The sequence below is a fragment of the Balearica regulorum genome, chromosome 12, assembly GCF_011004875.1.
Source record: "Balearica regulorum gibbericeps isolate bBalReg1 chromosome 12, bBalReg1.pri, whole genome shotgun sequence".
NCBI lineage: Eukaryota > Metazoa > Chordata > Aves > Gruiformes > Gruidae > Balearica > Balearica regulorum.
Window position 1 is genome coordinate 10,011,925 of NC_046195.1, and position 16,444 is coordinate 10,028,368.

General features: G+C 48.1%; 1 long non-coding RNA gene across 3 annotated transcripts; it reads left to right on the forward strand.

Moving 5' to 3' along the window:
• The first annotated feature begins 4,281 nt into the window (after positions 1 to 4,281).
• LOC142603446 (uncharacterized) lies at positions 4,282 to 12,532 on the forward strand. Of its 3 annotated transcripts, XR_012837379.1 has the most exons (5): positions 4,282 to 4,557; positions 7,034 to 7,168; positions 9,526 to 9,625; positions 10,423 to 10,516; positions 11,354 to 12,532. It is a non-coding gene; the product is annotated as an uncharacterized LOC142603446 (long non-coding RNA). The 3 variants fall into 3 exon arrangements; XR_012837377.1 differs by having other exon boundaries at positions 10,423 to 12,532; XR_012837378.1 differs by lacking the exon at positions 4,282 to 4,557 and adding an exon at positions 6,178 to 6,490 and having other exon boundaries at positions 10,423 to 12,532.
• Positions 12,533 to 16,444: the final 3,912 nt, after the last annotated feature.

The following is a 16,444-nucleotide window of genomic DNA, read 5'->3' on the forward strand; positions in this document are numbered from 1 at the left end:
CTCTGGAAGCGCCTGCAGCCTGTGCCCTGATGTGCAATTTCTTTTTACTGCTGAGGGGAGAGAGGCACCGAGCGCATCCCTTCGGAGAGCTCCCCTTGGGCTTGGTATCCCAAGACCACGCCGGAAACCAAAGCATCACCAGCAACCCACATCCAGGGCAAGCGCAAAGGGGAGATGGGAAGCCAGAAATGTCCTCTGGTGCAAAGTGAGGGCTCCAGCATACCGTGCACCCTCACCCGGAAGAGAAAAACACCTCCAAAGACACAGCAAAATGCTGCTTCTAGAAAAAATAATCTGGAGATGCCACACAGATTGAAGTCCAACAGGCAACTGTGGGGACCGTCTCCGAGGTTCTCATCCCACAGACCAGGGGAGGACAACGGGCAGCATGCAGGCAAAGCCTGGTGGAGCTGCGGCAGGTCCCCTCGCCGTGACTGCTCTCTACTCCTCCCGTCCCCTATTTCCTTCTCACGTGAGTCGTTTCGGTCAGCAGTATCCCTGAGCCCCGGTGCTGGAGGTGGCCCCTGGGAACGTCCCCATCCCACGCAGGGACAGGCCAGCTGCCAGCAGCGGGCAGGGACGCTGGGGTGCCCAGGAGCCTGCATGGCTTCCCAGTTACTTCATTAAATTGGAGCTTTATATTTATATTGGAGTTGTATTTAACTCTGCTCTGTGCACCCTTTATCTCAGCGTGCTCGGGGAAGCCAGCTGGGCTCTCCACCGGCGCCCAAATCCCAAACACCAAAATGAGCTTCACAGACTGTTGGCAGAAACTGAGGAAGAGGGACAGCAAGCAGAGCGGCGCAGAACAGTCTCCGCTCCACCTCGACCCTCCCAGGGACAAAGACAGCAGGGCGGCCGGGTGCTGCCGTCACCCACCCCACGCGGCATGAGGCCACTCTCGGTGGCAGTGCAGGCAGCACGGGCAGTGCAGGCAGCACGGGCAGGGAAGGCAGCACAGGTGGTGCAGCAACTGCAGCCTGTTTGCATGTGATTAACGCAGGGCAATAAAGGCTGCCCGAGCTGGGCCCTGCTCCTTTAGCCAGAGGAGCTGTGCCTGGTAAGGGGGTGTGGTATCTTTTGGGGGAAGATAGGGGCTGCTTTGTGCTTGGATTTAAGCTCTTTAGGGCTTTGTGTTTGTATGTGCAGGCTGCTGGTGGCTCAGGTGCCCTGTGTGGGATGGGGTGGTGCTGCTGTCGAGGTTATAAATTAGCACTAAGTGCTACAAGCCTAAAGTGGGGACATGGGGGAGGGCTAATGAGGCAGGGGACAGGGATGGAGAGATGTACTGCCTCCAGGGCTGGGACCTGCAGCAGGGCTCACCTCCATGGCACAGGCAGGGAGGTCCCTGGCAGGTACAGGAGATGGTTGTGCCATCCCAGGACAAGCCCTGAGCAGTTTGGTCCCCATCAAGGCACTACGAGCACTGCTGGGGGGCAGGAGGCTGCGAAGTGCCAGCCCCTGTGTGGGGCAGCTGGGCTGTTATTCCTGCGGGAAACAATCTCTGCTTGGATGGGGGCAGCAGTATCACACCCACGCAGCTGGGAGCCAGGGTGCTGTTATTTATGCACAGGAAAAGCCCTTTGTATAAAATGGTCTATTCATCAAGCAAAACAATTTCCTGCCTAAGGGAGGTGCCCAGAATTTTACTCTTGGTGATGCTTTTGGTACTAATTATCACTTAAGGTTAAAGATGATTGGGAGGGAAAATTAATCCCTGTTATCAGCTTCATTAGAAGAGTTACTGCAATGCAAAATATAAACACTTTATGCAAGTGAAATCCATAGCAGCTGCTAATACATAACCCACACGCAGCTCAGGATATCAACTGAAAACAGCTGGCAGTGCGAAGAGTACCGAGCAGTGCTATCGCTGGGTGCCCACCCAGTCCGTGTGCTCTGCCCTGGGCACCCGCTGCTGTCCCCTCTGGTCACACAAATGCACCTTTGGTCTGACTGAGGGTGGCTGCTCTTTTGTTCCAGTAGCCTTATGAACAAAATACAGCCCCAAACAGCAGCTGTGCCCCCAGAGCAGCATTGCTTGGCCAAGGTCCGTCTGCGCAGGTAGGCAGAGCTGCTGGGATCTATACCAAAGGGTTAAGGAGCCCTTCCCCTGGTAAGGGTGAAAAGGTTTTGGGACATTTGAAAGTGGAAGCAGGATGTGAGCTGCTGACCAGTGGTCAGGCTGCATCACTTTGTGATGATGGTCAAAGCTTTTACATCTCTGGTGTCACCTGCAGGCTTGGGCTCCTGGCACTCCTCTTGCCATCCCAGAGAACTGGCACCTTAAGCTTTTCTCCTGCCGGACAAGCACCGCGAGTTGAGCAAGATTCTTAGCATGTGCCAGGCACAAAGCCTGTGGTTCAGCGTAGCGCAACTCTCCCCAGCTGTGATTGGCACGAAGGGCTTGGGTGAAAGGTGGCAAAGCATCTTCCTGTGAGCTTCTCTTGGCAGAAGATGCTTCTGAAATTTGCCAGTGATGTTGGTCTGCGAGGAGCGGGGACTGTGAGGCAAAAGGAAGGCTCATGGCTGTGGCAGGAGGCTGGGTGAGACTCCTGCAAGGGGCTGCTGGCAGGCAGGGAGCAGTGGCCTCTCCCTGGCAGCGTGTGGTGCCCGGGGTCGCTTGGCTACAGAAGCGACTGTGTTCATTGCAAATATCCCCGGTGATGCGGGGACAAGGCTAGTGAATTACTCAAATTACTTGAATCTCCCCAGTGGTGCACAGAGATTCAATCTCGGCATGGCATTAAATCAAGCCAGTGACATAGATCAAAGGATACTGCTTTAATCACCTCGTTAGGCCACAGACATCATTAGTTACTCATTATGATGTGTTGATACCGGCATTCTCTGTAACACAGTTATGTATGCTCGCTATCAGACATTTTTCTCATCAAACGGGATGTCAATACCTTAACATCTTAATGAGTTACAGTCAATATCCATTGCAATAAAGCTCGTGTTTTCTCATGATTTCATCTACCCTTAGGGTTTTGATTAAAATGGCCACTTTTTCCAGGTAATTGATTGAGGAGTTATGGAAATTCCGCGTAGGAACGAGCACACGCTTCTATGCAGGCTCCAAAAACCTCAGGTTGTCTCCAAGTGCTTTAGAGGCTACAAGGGAGTTTGCCATTTTAATATGGATTTTGGATGTTGCTTAATTCTTCTTTCCCAATCACTTGAAAGAGTTTTAGTATCAAATAAAGTAATTAAAATATCCAACAGTGTATTGGTAAAACGTTAGAAGTAAATCATTGGTTTGCAAAGGTCTAAGGATGAGAACAAGTGCTGCTGTCAGGTGAGCACTAGTTCAGATAAACATGCACAAGAGTAAAATTTTCTGATTTACTGTGTTGGCAAAATATTAAATCATTTGTAGGAAGGTGAAAGCAGGTAGAAGAAGCTGCAGTGTTATTTCAGGCTCAGGTTTAACAAGTGTATGTCTGCACAAGTTCTCAGTTCTCTAAGCTAGGGGTAGGGCAGCAAATTCAGGCAAAGCAGATTTTTTGCTGGGTGAACTGTGAAGAAGCTTGCCAGTGTAGGGGGCAGGAAAAGTTTGGAGAGTTTCCCAGCTCGCTGACCACCTTTTATTTTTTCACCTGAGAAAAAATGTTTGCGCATCACCAACAGAAAGAAATGAAACATTAAAAGGCAGATGAAGTAGCAGCAGCCAGCCAGCAGAACGGACTCGTTGCCCCATGGCTGTCCCCCACCCAGATGGACGAGACCAGACACCACGTAGGGCTGTGCCCTGTTTTCACTTCGTGCAGCCACGGAGGTTAACTCTCCCTGCCTCGACCGTGCCGTATGGGGGTCCCGTGTCAGTCCCTGTCACACTGCCGAATAGCTCCTGGTGAAGCAGTGAGGTCACCTATGCTTCCGTTCCCAGGCTGGCCGCAGCCGTGCTCATCGCCAGCACTCTGTGAGCTGTTTTCATAATCTTTCCCGTACGGAGGCTGGGAGAAGCCCGAGTCTGCCTTTTGTGAGCGCTGGCGTGTCAGCATTGTGGAAGGAGTACTCACTCTATGCTCGATGTGCATCCACTCCTGCTCCCCACTTCTATGTACTAATGCCAACTCTTTCCAAATACTGTCACACAAACTCTGACTTCTTATATGTCACTAGTTGCTGTTTCTTCACCTTTTTCCCCCGGATGCACGCACTTAATCTCTGATTACACCTGGGAAGTACAGACATGAAGACCTTGATCGTGGCATACTTACACGTAAGCATCCTGCTGCGTGCAAGATCTTCCATTACCACAACTGCACTGCTCCCAGCTCTGGGGTTTTAACGCTGACTGGCAGCAGCTGCAGCTTTGCTGCTGTGCTCCTTAGGTAAATCCACGGGGCTCACCCCAAGCACCTTTCATTCCCTCCAACTCTGATGTGTCCAGGGTCATTTCTGCTCTGCGGTCTCGTCACGCTCTTCCACTTCTTCTGCAGCCAGGATGCCCTCAATGCTACCTTGTCTGCTCCTCTCAACCTTGTCGCCTGCCCTGCAGCCCCAGAGGAGATGTGGGCTCACCCCTGGGAGCAGTCGTGCCCCTAACAGGTAGGAAGGAGGGTCCCTGGTTATCAAGGACCTTTGGCTTGTCACAATTGTCTGCCCAGTCCTCTCCTTTCCTTCAGCCTTCTGGAGACATCGTCCATGTGGATTTGGGGGCTTTTCTGTGCTGAATTCACAGAGTATAGCCACCTCAGCAGCTCTGCACACACGTAAGTGTGGCATGCAGGACGAACAGCAATGCCATCCTAGGGGTCAGGGGAAAGCGGGGGGAAAAGACCAGAACCTCAAGCCTTGAGACTGGGGGGTGGTATTGCTGGTCTGCCCCAGCATGCGTCGCACCTCCCAGCGTTATTGCAAAGCGTACAGATCAAAATCTGCTGAGGGAAGGCTCTCCAAATCGTGTAAAGCAAAGGGTTCAAACCAGATGAACGAGAATGAGCCTCAACTAGTGGCAAAACCTTCCACTTGTATTGCCAAACCCCGAGCCCTCCTCAATCCTCTGCTGTTCCCTCGGGCAGCAGCGGAGGTGGGCAGGGGCAGAGCTCTGCCTGCAGCCCAGAGCCCTCTCCTGCCTCCCTGCAGCCCTTTCACTTCGACCCGCTGGGACAAATCCTGGCGCCAGGTAGGGCTTTGCTGCACTGTGACCTCTCGCTCCTTACAGGGTGTGTAAGTATATTACTAAAATACAAGTAGCTTCAATAATTCCCTTTTAAACAAACCTGTGTGACATTTTACACTTCTCCTAATGACAGACCTAGGGCTGCAGTTTGGGACTGTAAAGCCACGTTCAAACTGCCTTTTATTTTAAAAACCTCTTTTATACAGGAAAAGACAGCAGAGGTTTCCTGGATCTAATTTAAATCCTGGATTAGACATTTCTTTACTGTTTATGGCAGTGGAAGACTGTGTGGTTGCTGGATTTGTGGGAATAAGAGAAAAATTGTCATATTCTTAGCAGTCACTGAAAATAGAAAATGAGCCGTTGTGATGCACACTGGAAAACCCCAGCCGTTCCTGCTGCTGAGCTCAGCAGCCTGGAAAGGGCGAACCCCTGGCAGAGCCCAGCCGTGCCGGGAGCGGGCAGGCACCCCGGGGTACGTGTGGCCACCCCACCGGCGAGGGCTCGAGGTGCTTGGAGGAACCCTGCGCAGACCTGTCTGTGCCGCTCTGCCCTGCACACACCTGAGCCGCAGGGTCCAGGCGCCCCTGTTAAGGAGGGTGTATATATATATAGCAAAAGCATCTGGATCCTTGCAGAAGAGCGTGGCCCCCAAATAATGCGCGCAGAGGTCAGCATCACACTGAAAAGTATATCGAGTTGTCACCCCAACCAAGGCCCTGGTTCATCCTCAGGGCATCACTACCTAGGAACCCGCAATGAGAGCCAGGCTTGGGTTGCCTGGTGTACGAGTGGCTTCTGGTGATGTGTCCCCTTGTCCTCGGAGGATTGCATGCTGTGGAAAGGCAGCGTGGAGTTACCAGCAGGACTGATTTCTCCTGTTGCCCAACTTGTCTGGATCACTGGAGTCCTAAAGTGAGTAAACAAGATAAGAAATCTGCTTAGGAAATACTCTGGATGAAAGCCCAAAGGAAAAATGTGGCTGAAAGTGTTCCTTTACACAAGAAGGAAAAGCCATCGTCCTTCCTTTTTGTGCAGACCTCGCCCCTGTGCTTTGCAAAGGTGCAGGGAGACTTGGCATGTTTGTTTTGAAAAGGAACATGCACAGGAGGAGGTGCAGGTAACAGTGGAGGTAGAAACAGCAAAGGCAGCAGGGGGAAAGGACAAATATTCAGAGTATTGAGGAGAAGTGAGACACTGTGGGGCCCGACTGGTGCTGGAGTTAGGCAGAGCGACCGCAGAAGGAGCGTGGGTCTCTGCGCCCAAGGAGGAGCTCCCACAGCTTTGCTGTGCTCCTGACGTGTGGGAAAGGCCGCGCAAGCGCCAGGCTCCTGTCTGCCCCTTGCAGCCGGGCTGGAGGTAGCTAAGCTTAAAGCCATTTCTCGGTAAAGGAAATAAGCACGCTGGGGGGTGCTGGGAGCGGGTGGGAGCCAGGCCCCCTGCTCGGAAGGCAGCTGTGTGGCTGCAAACAGCAGTCTCCAGACAGGAAAGGCTCTGTGCTTGGGGGCACCAAGGGCAGCGATAGCCCAGCAGCGGCCCCGGAGGCTGAAGCTGGCCCCTGTCCCAGGAGTGGGTCTATTCACCAGCCCACCACCAGCTCCTCCTGGGAAGGCAAAGAGCTGCGTGGAGGCGGTGGCTCTGCTGGGCCAGGAGCGCAGCTAGGGCAGCATCCCTCCGTGAACGGCTCGAACAGGCAGTGATTCACAAGTGGAAGATGCAAGGGCTGGGCCGTAACCACAGCCCCAGCTCTGCCAGCAAGCTCGGGAAGGGGTTGGATGCGGACCAGATTTTTAGCAGGCTATTCTTAGTACAGCTCGTATAATCCAAACTACTCTGATTCAGATATGGAACCTTTTGCAATGAGTTTACATCCCTAACGATGAGCAAACGTTTTATTTATAGGGTTTTTAAGGACTATAAAGTGCAAGCCTGGTTGAAGAGCGAACCTGTGAAGTGCCGTGCTGGCCCCAGCCCCTGGTCTGTTCCTGTGGAAGGCCTTTTCAGATGCTCACAGGAACAGCTTGCCTTCAGATTTATGTGAGTCCCTGCTCCCAGGTTTATCAGAAGTCTCAGGAAAACTAGCCTTTCCCTAAAGCCTCACCGGCTGAAGCACACAAGTGAGAACTGTAGCTTCCACTCGGGAGGATGCTTCAAGCTGTTGTGTTTATTGTGAAAATCAGAAAAAAATATCATGATGGTAATCCCTGAAAACTTCAGAACCACAAGGCACATAAGACATGCCAAATCCATCAGCTGTAATCATTTTTCATTGAAAATCAGTGCCATGAGTCTCAAAGGTTTACTTCATGATATTAACGTTCGGGTTTAGTAAAAGTTTTTGCAAGTCAGTGGAGGTTTGCATGCACCTCTGGAGGGAGGAATCAGTGGCTCAGTGCAAGGCTGACTGCGGGGATCCAGCTTTCAGCTAACTGCAGTGGGCTTTGCATCAGCTGGGTGTTGGCAGCTTTTTCAGCTCCACTCCAGGCCTTCTAAAGGAGGCCTACCTAGAGCCATTAACTCACAAGAAGTGTCATTCACAACTAACAGAAACTATGTGTTCCTTATCTTTTAATTAGAGTATATATAATGTTAGTAATGATGTATTATCTAAATATTCATTTAAAAGGGTTGTTTTGATGTCAGGCTTGCTTATGTAGGGCCATCAGTATGAGGATAGGCATTAAAAACCGATTTAAAATCCCTGAAGAGTTATACAGCCCTGCTTTTTTCAAAGCACTTGACCTTGGAAGTGCTTTAGATTGCTCCTTTCTTATGTTTCACTTATTTTTTTTTTTTTTTTTACATTGCACCTCACTTGGCAAACACTAAATTGCAGGAAGTCATGCACAATAAGGGACAGAAACAAGTTCACTTTATTTGGCTGTTAGTACTGTCATTGGCGTGATGAGGAAGAGAATGACAGCACCTGAAATGCTGGAGGAGACCCTCGGCTTTCATCTAGGGATAGGCTCGTGCATTCCTCTGCTGGGATCATTTTAGCATTTGGCTCCTTTTTCTCAAGCTCAGTATTTGTTTGGGAGCCTGGGGGTTGCTCACACATTGTTTGCTGTAGACTCACCTCATTTAGCAAGAAAAATGCTGTCTCTGGTGCAGGCAGCTGCCGGGGGAGTGCAGGTCCTTGGGAGGTGGCTCCCAGACGGGCACTTCTCTGGGGCTGGGACAGCCCCTCGTGTGCCAGCGGAATAAACCCCTGGCAGAGGTTTCTAGGCATTTCTAGGACAAAGAGCAATGTTATGCTGGAAGCTGATGCTGGCTACCTCGAGAAGGCCAGTCTGAAAAGCCATACCTTCTGGGCTCTCCAGAAAGCATCCCCCCAGCACTTGGCGCAGGCTGGGTGCTGTTGGGGTGCTGGGTGCCTGCGGCAGTGTGCGCAGCCCGGGGGTGGCCCTGTCCGCACTGCCTGCGCTGATCCAGCTGGGCACCCCAGAGGGGTTTGCAGCCTGCCGTGGTCTGAGAGGCTGCCTGGGCGCAAGTGTCAGAATTGCAATAATACGGTTAGTTCAAGGCCACATCTGGAGGATGTCTGACATCCAGCGTCTAATGAGAACCTCCTGGATGCTGGCTGGTAAACTGAGCTGCAGGTGTGGTGACACCAGTGGGCACTGTGTCTCCCAATCCGAGGGCCTTAGGTGTCCCACTTGTGTTCCAACTGACCTAAACAGATCAGCAGCTATCTCCTTCCTGTGTAGCGTATCCACTCCTGAGTCTCTGCTGTTCATAGCCTGGTGTAGTAACAAAAAACCAGAGCTGATTCCACTCTCCATTAATACACAGCTGTAGAGAGCAGCATCTCCATGGTCCCACCGGGCTGCCTGCAAATAGCCACTAGACCCCGTAGGAAAGAGAGGGCAGGTCGAACGTACGTGGTACTTGGATGTAGGTTTACTGCCGGTTTTGTAAGAATTCCAGCCCTGCGTGGTTAGGTATGGAGTGGGTGTGTCGCTCCTCGGAGAGCTGCCACGAGCCCCCTAACTAAAACCTAAGATGGTGTTTGAACCTTCAACAGCCAAACGGGAGACAGAAAGGCACATCTGTGTGATCAGAGGTAAGCCAAGCAGACCTGGGAAAAACAGGATGGGAGAGAGACACCAAAGAGCAGGTTTGAGACACGATGGCCACCTCCGAGCTGTGGTCGGAAGTCGGGACAGGTCTGTGATCAGATCTAAACAGAGCTGAGCTATGTTCAGAGCCCTGCTGCACGGGGTTTTAACCAGAGACAGAAACCTGAATCATCAAAAATGTTTGCAGATGAGAAATACCACTGTGTACTGAAGTGTCGAAGACTTTCATATTGATGTGCTTAATCAAAACAACGCGGCCTGGCACTTTGAGCACCAAACTGTCCGACAGTGAACCACGTTTCTCCATTGCAGCACGCCGACAGGCACCAGTTGTAGAGGTCGGTGCCCCGCGCAGCCCCGCAGCCCAGGTTTCCTGCTGGGACATCACTTCCCAGGATTCATCCAGGCTCAGGTGACAACGCACCTGGAAGATGTGATCTTATTTTTAGGGAAAACAGCAGGTTAAAAAAAAGTTCTTCTTGTTGAAGTGTGAGTGATGGGGAACCCGCGGTGTTTTCCCAGCTGCAGACTAACTTGGCAGCTTGGCTGTAGCATGTTTTTTAGGCAGTATTCCAGCAAAACACTCGAGTATATGCTTAATTAAATCATGTGAGAAGTTTAAAGGGCTTGAAAGCATGCAGCTAAATGCTTTGCTGGGGACTTAATATTAATGCCTCAGTTTCCCTTCTCCAACATAGAGAAAGAAATATTTACTTCCCATACAGAGTGCTGACAAGCTTAATTCAATCTTACTTGTAAAGCGCCTTCTGGGCCTTAGGGAAAAGGTGCTATAAAAATCAGAATATTATTCTACGCTCCCTGGCAAGAAAGCTCTTAGCTTTATATATTATCCTACTGGTGATACATCTCCCTTTGGCCGACAGCAGGAACAATTAATGTATATAAACCAAAAGAGGCTCTTTAGAAGGTTTGTGCTCTGTGTAATCTACAGACACCTGATGACAAATCCAAATCTGAAAAGATGGAAGTCAGTGGTGTTAAGGGATTTTGGTGCAAAAACGCGGATGCGTGTGACTTCAGAGCAGCAACGGGAAAAGGGCTGTTTCTCCAGTAATGTATTTTTTTATTCCCCTTTTTCTCTTATAGGCTTTGCTACAAATGTTTCAGTTTTTCTGGTCTTTTATAAGTTAGCAAACTGTGCTCTAACACTATTCTCTTATTTCAAATTTTCTTAATTGGATTGAAAAGAATCTGGAACCGACCTCGGAAGCAGCCGGAGTTAAGTGAAGTCAAGGGAACTGCTGCCAAGGAGAGGCCTGCGAGTGAAGCCAGCATGGGAGAGGTTAGGGTAGGGTTTATTTTTGGAAATTCCAGATTATAATTTAGAACAACCCTCTAATTGTGATTCTGCCTTTATACATGTTGAAAAATACTGCTCAGGACAGAGACTCCCAAGAAACACACATTTCCCTTAAGGTTTGCTGGCATCACTACAGCTAACATGGGTGTATTAGACATCTTTAACACTCTGTTTTTTCATGCATTGAAATACAAGTTTACTGTAATGCCTGCTCCTTTGCCAAAAGTGAGTGAAAAAGTGTTGCTTCAAACTACCTCCCCAGGTAAAAACCAAATGACTGAAAATATGAAGCTCTTCACTGGTAGTTATTGTGTATCCTCATTTCCTGCCTATTTGCTGAACGCTCTGTTCTGACTGAACTTAATGGTTTTTTCCTATTTTTGTCTTCTTTCAATGACAAATGATACTTAGACTACCGCATAGTTAAAAAAAAAAAAAAGAGAACCATAGCTACTCCTTTGGCATTTTTTTTAATGTTTACTGTGTATTTCATTTGCAATATTAGGTTGAAAATGAGTTTCAACAAATTTCTTGAATACCTGACAAGGTAATACTAGCAAGTCGTGAATGACTTTTTTTTTTTAAGAATTTTTTTAAAGTATGAACATTGGCAACTCCCTTCTCCATTTGTGTATGTGTTTCTGCCCTGCCTGTCCAGGATACAACCTCTTTATGGAAATATTTCCTCTTCTATGCCTGCTGCAAGTGGCACACAATGGAGCCTCATTACTCAACAGAGACTCTGTGCCATGAAAAATAAATAATTAAACCTCAACTATTTCAGTAGGTAAATACTGCCTTTCTCACTTGTGTGCACAGAGCAGCCAATGTTCCACATCTCCAGCAATCTCCTCTGGGGGTTCAGCCTCCGTGAAGACCTCTGGTATGAAACCTTCACGTGCTGGGAACGCTGTTTGTCACCCCCGGGACTGTCCTGGGGTGAAGGGATCAGCTGGGATACGAGTCCCCACCCCTCCTCAGGCTGCTGGGTTGGAGTCAAGGGAAGTTTATGACCAAACTACGTGTCCATCACACTCATGGACCCTTCTAGAGCTATAGTTTCTATATGTGCTAGGAAGTATTCATTTTCTGCTCCTCCCCATGTTTTTTCCGTAGTTCAGCTAAGGTTGGTTTTATCATAGCTGGCATGGTACGTGGCCTGGGAGTTTCACACGAATACTCTAGAAGATGAAATGCTGTTTGGTTTCCATTGAAAGAGAGAAGAAATGCAGACCTGCCTACCTGGGATTCTCCGGCTCCACAGTTTTGAGGTCAGTGCTGCCCTGACAATTCCTAGCAACTGTGGGTAAAAACAGGATTTGGGGGGCAGTGAGAACCACCACTGTCTGGTCAGTCTTACTCTCCTGTCGAGACTCAGCAGTTTATTTTCATCTACAACTTAGTGTGTTTTTCCCTTGTTTTCTTCACCTCTGGCTTGCCCGTTTTTCTTCTTGTAGCTATATTACTGAAAATATATATATATTCCTTCACCCCAGAGAAGTGTGAGGGAATCTCTGGATTTTCTCTTCAACATAAGCTGTAGCTTCTCCGCATGCCATGGCACCTCAAGTGCTTTTTTTTGTAAGTGAATTTCAGGTTACTGCTTTGCTAGATAATATGTATGTAAGCTGGGAACTGATGAGCACCCATGGTGCTTTTGGTGTTTGAGTAATGATGTAAAAGATCAACACCAATTTGGTTGTCATTTCTAAATCACTCCATTTGAAACTTCTAATGAAAGTTGTTTGAGGGGCAGGGTATGTCAATTAGATTGTGTAGCTCTGGCTTGTGTAACGAGCGCAAGCTTAATCCTTGTTAATGCCGTACAAGCATTATACAACTGCCTGGAACTGCTGCCAGGTAATAAAGCTTTTGGGTGCCTGTTGCGCAGGTGGAGGAGGCTGTTATCAGAGGGGAAATCCCACCGTGCAAATGAACACCAGCGCTCCTGGTCAGTGCTCGAGATCCGCAGAGGGAAATGGAGACAGGAGCAGCCAGATAGCAGTCAGTGGGTGCGTGGCATAACGCGGGCGGTGGTGGTGGGGTCGCAGGTGCCCTGGCAGCACCCCCGGTGCCTGAGCTGCCGCAGGGCCCGTGCGAGCCTGGCCCGCCTCTGCCGTACAGGACTGCACGGGCTCTGGCTACAGATGGCTGTTGCTGGGACAAGTTTCCATTGCGATGAGGACCCGGCTTTCAGATTTTTAGACATAAGGGACGTGAATCCAGAAGGCTGATAACAAAGCAGTGATGAAGATTCAGTGCTACGGTGACCAGAGCCATGGAGGAAGTGGGAGAAAAGGACTTTACAGTTTGGGTCTTCACAAGTTGATGCTGTGCTGGGGCGTCTGGAAGGCATCTGCTGTAAGTTAGGGCAGCCCTAAAGGTGCTGCAGTTCACGGCAGCCTCCTGAGACAGAGCCCAGGAGCTGTATGAATGTATCCTCTTCCCAGCTCCCCCACTCAGTCCCTTTCACAAACAACATCTTTATTTAAAGAAGGGAGGGGAAAAAAGATTGCAAGTCTTGGTATGATGCTTCTTTCGATTGCCAAGCAAAAATCTGAAAGCATTAAACGTGCAGAACAATTGACTTGGTGAAGCAAAGCTGAGGAATGGCTTTAAATGGGACACGTATTTGTTGCTGGAGCTTTTTTGCGATAGCTGACGACAGTTTGCTGCTGGTTCCAGACAGTGGAAAAAGTCGTCTCAATGACAGCAAACAAGCAGGGACAAAACCCTCCCCTTCTTAAAATCAGAGCAAGGAAACGGGCTCTGAGTGTGACGGGCTGTGACTAGGGCCCTGGTTTTGAAACGTGATCCATGTGTGCAAATCCCACAGAGATCGGATGCCAAAACTGCAGCACTACTTTGACATTTCAGTTGAGAAGGAGAACAAATGTGTTCTGTACTCATCTTTTCTTTTTTTAAGCAAAAACAATTAACTTTGAAACAAGGGCTTTGATTGCTATCTCTCTGACGTCAGCTTTACATTGATGTAATTCTATAGACTGGTGGGATCATTGCTGATTTGCACTGGTGTAAGCAGGAGAACAATCGGGCTCTGTGTTTTCCAGGCAGTGAAGTTGCCTATGTTTTGTGCAAAGAAACTCAGTTAAACAACTTAAAGGGAAAATAAATTAACCAAGAAATTCAGAAGGAGCCAAAAGCAATATAAGCACACATACAGCCATAATGTTCTAACCGTATCTCTAGTTTAAAAAACCCCTAGCCTAATTAAGTAAAGATTGACTTTGCTATAAATATGTACAGTGATCTTTTCACTTTCAAGTTTTAATTGACATCCAAAGGTGAGCAATTTAATAACTTACTGCAATTTTAATTTTTTTTAGTATATGTACTGTACTTTTTTGCTTTTGTTTGAGATCCTTGAACAAATGTCAACTCCCTTTCCCTTCAAATAATGTTATACAACATGAGAATAAATCAACTGTCAGGATTAAAATTATAATTGATCTAGTGTGAAAGTAGCAAATAAAGCACTACCCAATATAGCCCAAGTTGAAATCCTAGCTCACTCTGTATGAAGGGGAATTGACCTTTGTATATGGGCCAAGGATTTCACCATGGATGACATTTGCCAGGCATGGTTGTATTTTTTTTTTACACAGCGAAGTACAATCAGGCCTTTTAGTGTTTAGCTTCTAATGCCCTTTTTTTTTTTTTGCTATAGTTTCTATTATGGTCACACTTTCAGAGGATGCCAGACTCCTGAAAAGAGAAACTGTTTTGGTTTAGGTACAGTAAAGTTTCCAAGTACTCCACTTGGGGTGGGAGATGTAGGCTTGGTCTTTATTGTAAAAATTTGGGTCTATGAAGAGAGTGGAGTTGGGCCCGGGACTGAGATAACCAACCCTGCCACGGAGTCAGGTGAGCTGTAGCATCCTTCACTATGCACTATATAATTACAGGACAGCACCTAATGAGTGAAATTTTAGGGAATTTTTTTTAATCTTAAAAAGAAGAAAAAAAACATTGGGAACCAGCGAAACCTGAATCTGGGTAACTTTCACATTTCTGTATGGAAAAATCAGCTCTGTGTGCAACCCCTTCTGTTCAGTGCTGTTTCCATTTGGTCGTTACTGTTAACATGGAGTATATGCCACTCAGTAGCCATGAATATATTAGAAGGGCTCTGGCTAATAACTATGCAACTAAAATTTTTAGAACAAGGCCGCGGCAGTTTTGCAATAGCTCTCTGGCATTTACCTAATAAGGCCCAACTCACCGACTACTTTAGTAAATGAGATGCAACTTCTCCTGTAAACCATGCATGTGATTACATTAAATATTGCCCTGTATTTAACAATGTGCTACTTTCCTGCCCTGCTCTCTCGTAAATCTAGTAGGAGTTGTAGTATTAATTTAGCACGGGTGGAACTGTAGGCTGGGCTTGTTGTTCCAGCAAGGTAATTGCTTCTCTACATAAACGAATTATCCTTTTCCTTCGTGGTGCCTGTGGAAAGTTGTCTGTAATTTCAATACATTCAGCAGCGTAGCTGCAGTAATTCTTTAACGTGTTGCGAACGTGCTCGCTGTGTCCATTTTCTCCTAGGTGCAACAGCTATGATTGCAGGGTGAGATGTGCGACCAGACGGCCCTTTGGAGGGATGCTGGCTCTGCTCCACCTGTGACTGCTGGGCTCTGCTATGAAATGGGTACTAATGTGACGGAGGAAGAGCACTGCCTGAACCTGGCAAGTCCAAAGGCCTGCCTGACAGAGGCTGAATGGGATGGCAAGTCTGCAGGCAGTCGTGTAGAAAAACTTGGGAAAAGGTGGTTGTGGTCCAAGCTCCAGATGAGGAGCCAGTAGCAGTGGAGGCACGTGAGGGCAAAGGCTGTGAACGTGAGTCCTGCCGCAGATGAGAGCTGCCCGAGCCGGGAGAAGCTGGCTGGGGTGTGCCGCCAGCTTGTTGGTTCAGTGCTAACCGTGACGCAGCTGCTGTGGTAGGAGAGGGAAAGCAAACAGGGCTGGCGCAGGCCTCAGAAGTTGAACTTCATGAACTCCTACCAGATGGAGTTACACCAGCAATTAATTTGGTGCAATTACTTGTGTAGAACCGCACTGGAAATCATTGTGAGATGGATCAAGCCATTAGCAATAGGAAAACAGCATTGCAAAACTCCAAACACCTCCTTCCAGGTGTTATGTGCTCAGTTTCCACTGAAATTAATAGAAATAATATAAATGGGGTGCTTGGATTCCTGCCGGATCACTGCAATGAGTAACTGGGGTATAGCTTCTGGATGTACCTGCTCAAAAGTAAACTGAGAGTGCTGAGTGGTGAGACACGACCTAGATTGGAAACAGTTCTTGTGCTTCTATTTTCCCAAAACCTTCTGTTGGCGACATCTTGCTGTTTCTCTTGGCAAGCATGTACCTCTAGCTTCTGTTTGGGGACTGTCAAGGCTTGCTGCTGCTACAAAAACTTCAATTTTAATATGAAAACCTATATATTCTGATTAATGTTTCCATCAAGCTTAGTCCTGGGTAAACATTGTGTAATGTTAGCATTATCAGTGAATTTGCACAATCCCCTTGAAAAAATATTGGGGGGGGAAGTTTCCAGTCTAGAATGAATATTACAGCCACAAAAAGATCTTCCATGTAAAAGAGAATCACTTCCCTCTCTTTCAGAAATTAATGATCTAATCACAAGTAGATCGTTTACTTTTCAGTGCATTACTGCCTGATTAGTCAAGTGCTGATGCAATGGAACTTAACTGTTGTGATCTTACCAACTAGGTATCTGCTTAGAGTGACATTCATACAGAATGGGCGGTTAGGCTTTTTGTAAAGCAGAACCTTTATGTGTCTTCAGCTTCACGCTTCTATATTTCTATTACCACCAATCACCACTTCAGATGAGACAGCACTATTCTCTTTTGGAGCTG